This window comes from Cinclus cinclus, chromosome 4 (genome assembly GCF_963662255.1).
Source record: "Cinclus cinclus chromosome 4, bCinCin1.1, whole genome shotgun sequence".
In the NCBI taxonomy this organism is placed as follows: domain Eukaryota; kingdom Metazoa; phylum Chordata; class Aves; order Passeriformes; family Cinclidae; genus Cinclus; species Cinclus cinclus.
In genome coordinates this window covers 30,395,076-30,403,667 of record NC_085049.1, presented here as the reverse complement: position 1 = coordinate 30,403,667, position 8,592 = coordinate 30,395,076, and positions in this window count along the sequence as shown.

The window sequence follows — 8,592 nt, the reverse complement described above, 5'->3', positions numbered from 1 at the left end:
ATACTAAACAGGTCTTGTCTTTGCTGCTCGGGAGCCAAACACTTTGGGGTTTTACTTCTGCTATAAATCTGCAGAGGAAACATCATTAACGCTAGCTGTTTGTGTAGTCATTTATTACTCTAACCTGATAGATTGCTCAGCACAATCATAGCTTATTTGGACACATTTGGTATCACTTATTGCATGGTCTCTGGCTTCCTAAACATAAACAACAAATGAACATTTAAAATTTCACCATTACAATGAAGACATTAATATTCCTGTCTCTAAGGAGTTTTCTAATGGAGTCAACTCCAGAGAATACAAAAAACTGGTGGGGGAGGCTAGAAAGTGAATCTGGGAGGTGTTAGGCACTCTGGGCCAGGCAGTCTTGTATCTGTGTCCATCCTGTGATAAAACAAAGCTTGCTCTTCAGTGAAAATGAGGGATTTATTTAACATTTAGCATGGAGCAAGGGTAAACACACACACATAATTGCCACACAGAGGTAGTAAATAGACTGTAAATTTCAGTCTAATTTTACTTCACAGTAGCTGAACGTTAGCACAGTCAGCGGGCAAAACTGAAGAAGACAATAGTGCATAAGCACAAATTTATCGTCTGGGGAGAATGCACCTTGCATGTGAGCTAGTAAATTCCACTTGGTTTGGCTCCCCAGAGCTGGTGAACAGTATTGGCACTTGCTGGCTTTCCCTGTTTTTCTCGTTGCTGGGAGGGTTCTGCAGCCTCTTCTGTGGCAGCTGTGGTGATGAGCTGCAGCCAGGCAGATGCTTTGGTGAGGCAGAACAAGGTGCTTCCCACCAATACAGGATCTGTAGCTCTGGGAGTGAGGTGTTGTGAGGATGGCTGAGGGAGAGAAGAGAGTGTAACAACATCATCTCTGGCATTTTTGCTTCAAGGAGTAGTGTGATTCTGGAGAAAATTGCTTGTTGCACTTGCCAGCTGCACATTGGTTCATTTTGCAGAACGAGTCTGTTGTGATTGCAGCTTCTGCAGCATAGAACAGCCCTGGAGATTCCACCAGAGGTACAAACCAGCCCCTGGTAGAGAAATACGGCTTCAGACACATGACAAGTCTCACATACATTCCTGGCAGGAATTTTTGGTCCAGAACAGCACACTAAATGTCATCTGAATTGAAACTTCCAGACCACAGGTGCTGAAACAGTGATGAAATCAGCACTGATTGCTTCAATTTGCTGATCTGCTCCTATGTGCTGTGTTACTGGTTAATGAAGAAAGGGGCAGTGAAACCTAGGCACAGTATCTGTAAGAACTGAGAACAGTTTTTACGTTTTTTAAGAGATATATGGTAGAGAAGAAGAGTGGAATGTCAGAGGAGGGCTCAGCAGGCAGGGATGTCACGGATTGTGGACTTTGGGTGGAGGGGAGGGGAGCAGAGACAAAAGTCAGTGACTGGCCCAACTAAGGATCATCGTTGTCTACATGGCCTTTGGCTGTGTTTGCCTTCCTAGAGGATGCCTGTTGCCTTTGGTAGCTCTGGGCCCTGACTCACCCATGTTCTGCTCCTCGCCAGCTCTGTCAAGAAATCAGTCAGTCAAGTGATCCCTCCTGTGTCCCCATGCCTTGTACAGCCAGCTCTGTGGGCTCTCATTTCTCACTGGGTAATGTTTTGGCTTGCAGGAACTAGGAAGTGGGCAACCCTCCTGAATAGAGAGTGCATTTTAATGACCAAAAGCTGAGGCTGCTCAGTGCTCGCCCAGGAGCCCTCCAAGGAGGGGCAGCTGTAAGCCCAGGCAGGGGCAGGAGCAGGGCAAAGGCTGTGCTGGCTCGCTGGCTTCTTGGCTGGAGCAGCCACGGTGCTGCTGCTCTACGACAGCAGCTCCCAAGCACTGCTGCTGTCCAAACACTAGGAAGCAACACGTGCTAGATTAGCAAATTATCTCATCAGACTTCTGCCTTGATTTTGCACGTGAAATCTGTCAGCAAGCATCTAGCAATTTACTATTAGTGCAAACATGATGCATTTATAAAACCCCTAGAGATTTAGTGATTTTAATTCACTACATAACTCATAAAACTTAATTATACTACTTAAACTTGAAGAAATAAGATAAAATTTTATGGATTTCTTTCAATGCTTAGGGTAAAAATCAAAAAACCAATTCCCATTTATAATGAAAATGACACCCCTATTATAACATGTATTTGCCCAGGAAGCAGTACAACAGAAGACCACTAGGTTTTAATTATAACTGTTGAAAGTCCAGGGCCAGAACTTCCAAAGGAGACACTTGGTCTGCTAGGAAAAAGAGGAGCATGCCTGCAGAGGAAATTTCATTTGTCAGCCCACATTTCCTCTGTTGCTACCCAGAAATTCAGTGTTTCATAAACCTGCATGTAGATGGTAGAACGAAAATATAGAAATAGCTCTAGCTTAATGTCTGAGTGTTGCTTTCCAAGACTTTGCTCTTGGATCTGCCCTTTGTCCCCATCCTGGGGTTACTTTACTATGAAACTCTGTTCAAAGACTTATGACAGGAGACCAGTTCTCCCCAGCAGCTGAGTTGAAATTGAGGATTTAGAGAAAATTACGCCAAGCCAGCAACTCTTACAAGTAAAGACAGGCTTACAGAGATACGCTTCGGCTGCTGCTGTAGGACATCCTGACAAACCTGTGGTAAAAAGAGCTAAATAGAATTTTGAAAAGATCTTAAGTATAGAGGGAGAGTACCTATCTATATATATACTGGGTTGCTGGCTGATGTTTTCTTTCCATAACCGGGAATTCCTTGATTTCACATGGTCACATGGAGAGTTTTTGAGGGATCTTGGTGCCAGAGGACTGCATGGGGACAGAGGCATTAGGTATGTTCAATGCCATTCCTTTTATAGCCACTGCCTGTCTAGCTGAAAGGTCATATTCATTGTCCCAGCTCTCTCAGCTTTTCCTAATAGGAGAGACACTCCAGTACTTCCATCACCATTACTCCTTGTCACATTGCTACAGACCCTATTAAAAAATCTGCCTCCATCTTTCTTATAATCCCTTTTAAGTATTGAAAGACCACAGTAAGATGTCCCTGGAGCCTTCCCTTCTCCTGACTGTTAATTTATTCTGGACATCTACTGACTCCTTTATATTGTTCAAGCCTTTCCAATAACAGGATAAATCTGTCAATGTGAAGTCTGCAGGACTGTACATAGAGGACAAATAGTACAGAGTTTTCTTAGCCCCCATTGTGGCTCATCCTTTTTCTAAGTTTGCATGGATGAACACATCCATCACTTTGCAAAAGAAGTTCCTGAACTGCTCTCAGAAACTCTTTTCCTCAGCAACAAAATGTACCCATCTGTCTCCTCCACTGTGCGCCTCAGGGTCTGGGCACAAGTTTGTTATTCCAGAGCAGGAGCTGGTAAACTGCCATGGGGTTATTGCCATGGTATAAAAGCTCTAAGAGCAAAAACTGGTATCATCTTCTAAATGTGTAATTTTTCTTTACAGGCAGCCATCTGCAGTGGAGTGGGTTATGAGGTGGTTTTCTGTCTCATTTCATGCAAGATGTCAAATTTTGCTTGTGAATCATGCATTCCACTTTCAGGGATTTATTGTAGTCTTTGCTGTCCCTGGATGTGTTTGTGGAAAGCTAGACTGGTGACTGCTGTGAGCCCTGTGATTATAAAGCAAAATGAGTTAAGCAAGAGTCAGTAAATTTCTTTGCTCTCGAGAGCAGCAGGAGGCCCAACAACTTCTTTCAGTTGAAGCTGGCACTGACACCAGGCAAATCCATTCTGTGAACAGACAGCAAATCAGTAAAGCATTAAAAAACAGAAGCATCCAAAACCACTGAGGACAACATGATTGAGAGGCCAGCATTTCCTTGAATCTGACATGCAGAACCCTGAGATCCTCAACGGCGTGGCAGTCATTCATCATTAATTTTGCTTGTACAATGTTGTAAACCAGTTTGAAAATGCTAACATCTTGGGGAATAGCAAAAGCTGAAGATTTGTTTCTTGTAAATAAAGTACACATAATGTTTTACCATTAGTTACAGTCTATTTACAGACAGAGTGAAATATTTATCAACAAAAGCCAGAAAATACTGGAAGATGTCTCAAAAATTATTAAGGACTCCCAATGTGCTCTGTGGCATGTATTTCAGCAGAATGATTTTAATGAGAAAAGATGTTGTGTCTTTCAAGTGAAACATTCATTGATCAATATTCCACAATGATTCTGTCAGAATTTAAAAAAATAATAATATTTTCCTAGTAGGAGGAGAATTTAGAGAGCTTTCCTGCAGAACCCAAAACTACCCTGACCTGGTTTTGCTGGCAGGTAGTGCCCTACCTATGGCATATTGTCAGGTTTAGATTAGATAGTTTAGACACAGCTGGAGTAGCTTTGGGACAAATTGTTTTACTTTCTTGTGCTTCAGTGTCTGTAACTGCAAGCCAGGGACAATAAGGATGACCTTTCCTGGAGCTCCTTGAACCCTCTGTCTGAAAGGTTAAAGACGGATTTTCACTATTCCTATTAATACTCTTCTGTGATTGTGATGGAAAGGCGAGAATTTTCCCCTGTGCAGTGCTAGGGCAAGTGTGTTTGAGGCTGTCTTCAGTTCCAGTTCAGTCAGTGGCTTTAGGAGACTGGCCTCATGCTCTCAGCTTTTCATTAGTGCTCCTTTTGATGTAAGCTTGAGAGAGCAGTGAGAAGCTTGCTTCAAGCTGGAGATGCAATTCCCTCAGTGCAGCATCTCCTACAGCCTGCGGGCTCTAACCCTGCTGTACTTTTAACTGGCAGATAACCCGGTGTGGCAGATAACCTGGTGGCTGGGACAAGTGACAGGAGCTTCATCTCTGCTTTGCTTTCCTCTGGTCCAGTGCTGGCTTTGGGAGCCTGCTGTGGAGATACAAAGGATGTGCAAAAGATGGAGATACAAAGGATGTGACTGTCAGCTATACTAAATGTGTCCCTGGCACAGAGATAAATTCTGCCCTGGGTTTTAGCACCAAGGAGTCATAGGAAGTACAATACAGAGAACCGCTCCAACGATCAGGGCTTGACTCCCTGACAGTATTAACCCAGCAGGACCAGAGCATCCTCACCAGCAGGCTGAGCATTGGGAAATGCCAGTGGAGTCAGCAAGACATGTAACCAGATGGGTTGGGCCTAATGAATAATAATGGGAAATGAAGGGAAAATAAATTACTAAATATAGCTTATTTACAAAGTGAAGTACAGAAGATGAACATCCCTATGTGAGATGCATAATTACATGTGGACATAGAATTTGTAGATGTACAGTTGATATATAAATGTATGTTTCTGTATGTGTACATTTACTCAGTATAGCTAAACATTAGCAACATCAATACTGAAATCATTATTGCATTAGAAAAGTCCCCACAGAAGCACTTCTCTAGCTGCTGTGAGACAGAAATGGTTGATCTCCTGCTGGGTTTACACAGCCTAAATATAGCTCAAAAGACATTTCTGACACACTCGTCTCTCTTTTTGGTTGTCAAATGTACTGTGAGTAAGATTACCCTGGAGAAAGGGGTTTCTGTGCTCTCAACATGCAGTCCTATTTCCTGTGAACAAAATGGGAAAGCAGCCTTGAAGAATGTGAGTCATCAGATCTGTCAAAGCTGAAACCACTAGGCAGAGGCAAGGCAGATGGAGATATAAATGCAGTTCAGACTGAACAGACATTTCAAAAGTATGGCCATGTCTCATCTTTCTTGTCTTTGCTTGTACAGTTTGAATAAGCCCCCTTTGGTGGGCAGGACACTAAAATTTTCCTTTCAGTTCAGCAAAGCAGCGTTTGCTATGTGCCTGCATCAATTATCTACCCCTACATCAGCCAAGATACACTTGATGTCTGCTAGTTTGGTCAGTGAAACACCATGCCTGGGCCACCATCCTGCCCTCAGCAAGCAGTTACTGTGTTAACACTCAGAGCTTGTGAAAGACATTGGTGCAAGCCTGCTGGATGGAACACAACACGTAAAGATGAATAAAGTGGGTGTTCTCTGAGTTTAGTTATCCCAGGGATGTGGCAAGGTATACAGCTTCCCTACTTTCTTTAAGTGGGTCCAGTCAAGTCTGATATTGATTTTTACAAGGGCAGCAACAGATGCTAAATCAATAGGAACCAGCAGTATCACAGAGAGTGACAGTCTGCCTACAGAGACTTGAGAGTCCTGCTCCTGAATGAAAAGGCAGCATGTGAACCTTTGTGGGCAACTCTTCCTAGGAAACACCAACCTCATCAGATGAGTGAGGCCACAAGCCTAAGAATCCAGCTCTGCATTTGCTGCATAATGAAATTCTCTCCAATTATTGGATTTTTATGCTTTCAAAACACTACACAAAGTTCAGATCCTTAGTTTTGAGAAAATCTGCTTTGCCTGACACTGGTACTTACATATATTGCTGTATCACTTCAGACCCATACAGCTGACCTATGTAACTGTACCAAGAGGAGAGTAGTGAATGGGCAACATCAAGGATCCCCCGACACATCTGCAAAATTGTCAGCTGAGCAGCTGCAGACAGCAAGAAATTCATCATGCTGCCTACTGACAATTGAAAATATAGTGGCATAAGGGAGTTACATCACTTTAAAACTGGCCTAAGGGTCCTATTCTTTCACCTTGCTTTTAGTAACAAGTTCATGATTGTCTTATGGCAATTTTTAGGGTTTTTTTTCTAATTATTTATTGTGTCTAACAAGTTCTGAACTATAATGGTCTTCATTCTTCTAAAAAATTGCAGTGGGGTATTTGACTCATCTCCAGAATCTATGTGCCATTGCTTTCAGGTAACTCTGAGTGACTGGCAGTAACCCATCAGGCCAGGCACAGACCCCGCCTGCAATCCTGCCGCAGGTGATGCTGCCCTCCTGTACCTTGGATGGAATGAGACCTAGGCTATGCAGGGGTAGATTTGCTATTGAAAGTCATGGCAGTGCCTTTCCCCAGGGCTGGAAGGAGACAAGCCAGCAGGAGCCACTGCAGTCCTATCTCCCAGACTGAGCTCCATGTCCCCCAGCAGCTCGTACTGCAGTGCTCCGAGACCTCGGTGTGTTATAGCCAGGTACTCCAGCTGTCCCCAGCCCTCTGCCCTGTTGGCAGTACCTGTCCTGTGCCTTGCTGCCATTATGGTATTGGGCTGTTCAGGCCAAAGAGGCCATGCAGCTGGGCACAACTGAAGTAATGTAAGGGGGAATGGTGGCTTTACATTATGTAAATTACAGGTCCCGCATACTGCTTGTCATAAAATCCCCCTTGTATGTAACCATGTGTGATGGACTGAACTTTGCTTGGATGGGCTGTTTGAGCTCTGCTATTGTTTCCCTCACAACATGGGACTGATGCATTAAACAAAGCATTTTTGTGCCAGATAAGGTAGAAGGCTGTTAAGAAGCCTATCCTGCAGAGATGGGGTAATGCTTTTCATCTTAACAATTTCCTGTCCCCCAGTAAAGGTGACAGCATAAAACTCCCTCCCAGGGCAGGTATTGGGCACTCACACAGAGGCCTGAAGCTTTTCCTCCCTAAGGAGGCACAATTGGCACAGTTAGAAACCTGGCCAAAGAAGCAGCCATGTCATTGGAAAGGGCCACAAACCACCAGAAGACCCCCAGAGAAAACCCCTCCCCAGGGGAAGTACTGGGGCATTCCCACAGAAGCCTGAATGTATATAAGCTGTCAAACTCTTTGTGGTGTGGGTGCTGGCCTCATCAGATCAAGACTGCCACGATGACTTCAACCATGGACATCAAAATTGCAACAATCAAGTCTTTTTGCTGGATTCATGAGTGGTGATATTGTTCCTCCCCACTATCTACTCTTGTCCTTTCCGTCTTCCTTTCTTCTCCTTATATTATTTTTTTGTCATATTTTTATAACTGTATAGAGAAGAACTAAAATGGCTGCATATCTGTTTTCCAGTGCAACCAAATTGCTTTAAAATAAACTTGCCTCAAAAATATGCATTGGTCATTCAGTGTCATTTTACTCTAATCCACCCCAAGGGATTTATTGACAAGAATCTCAGCTACCCTGCTTTAAAGGTGGGTTGTAACACTAAGCTAGGAAGTAGTACACATTAAAATATTCAGAATAATAGGCATTTATTTTCAGTATTATTTTCATTAAATATTGGTATAATATATCAATGTCTGAGGTAATAAATTAAAAATAAACTTAAGATTTCAGTCCCATATTTGTGCTGCATATTTTTTTCTACCATTATACATAATTTTGAAGCAAACACACACAGTCTGTAATTCTGAATGCAGCTAGGAATATTGTTTTAACACAGTCACTTTTTGTTTCACTATAATTTTGCTGAGAAAGGTTATTGCATGATACACTTTTAATAGACGTTTTAGTTATACTAGAGTTTTCTATTAAATCACACATATTGTAATTATAGGAAGATGGGCATGAAGATGTGCTTTGAGCCACGGATGGCAAATATTGAATCAGTGATAGCACATACTGCAGAGTTATTGTCTGCCTTCACTAGAGCCTAGATCCAGCAAAGCCATTTCAGTGTGTGCTTAGTTTTAGACAGGAGTCATTTCAGTGTCATCCATGGCCTTAATTTTTGCTGAA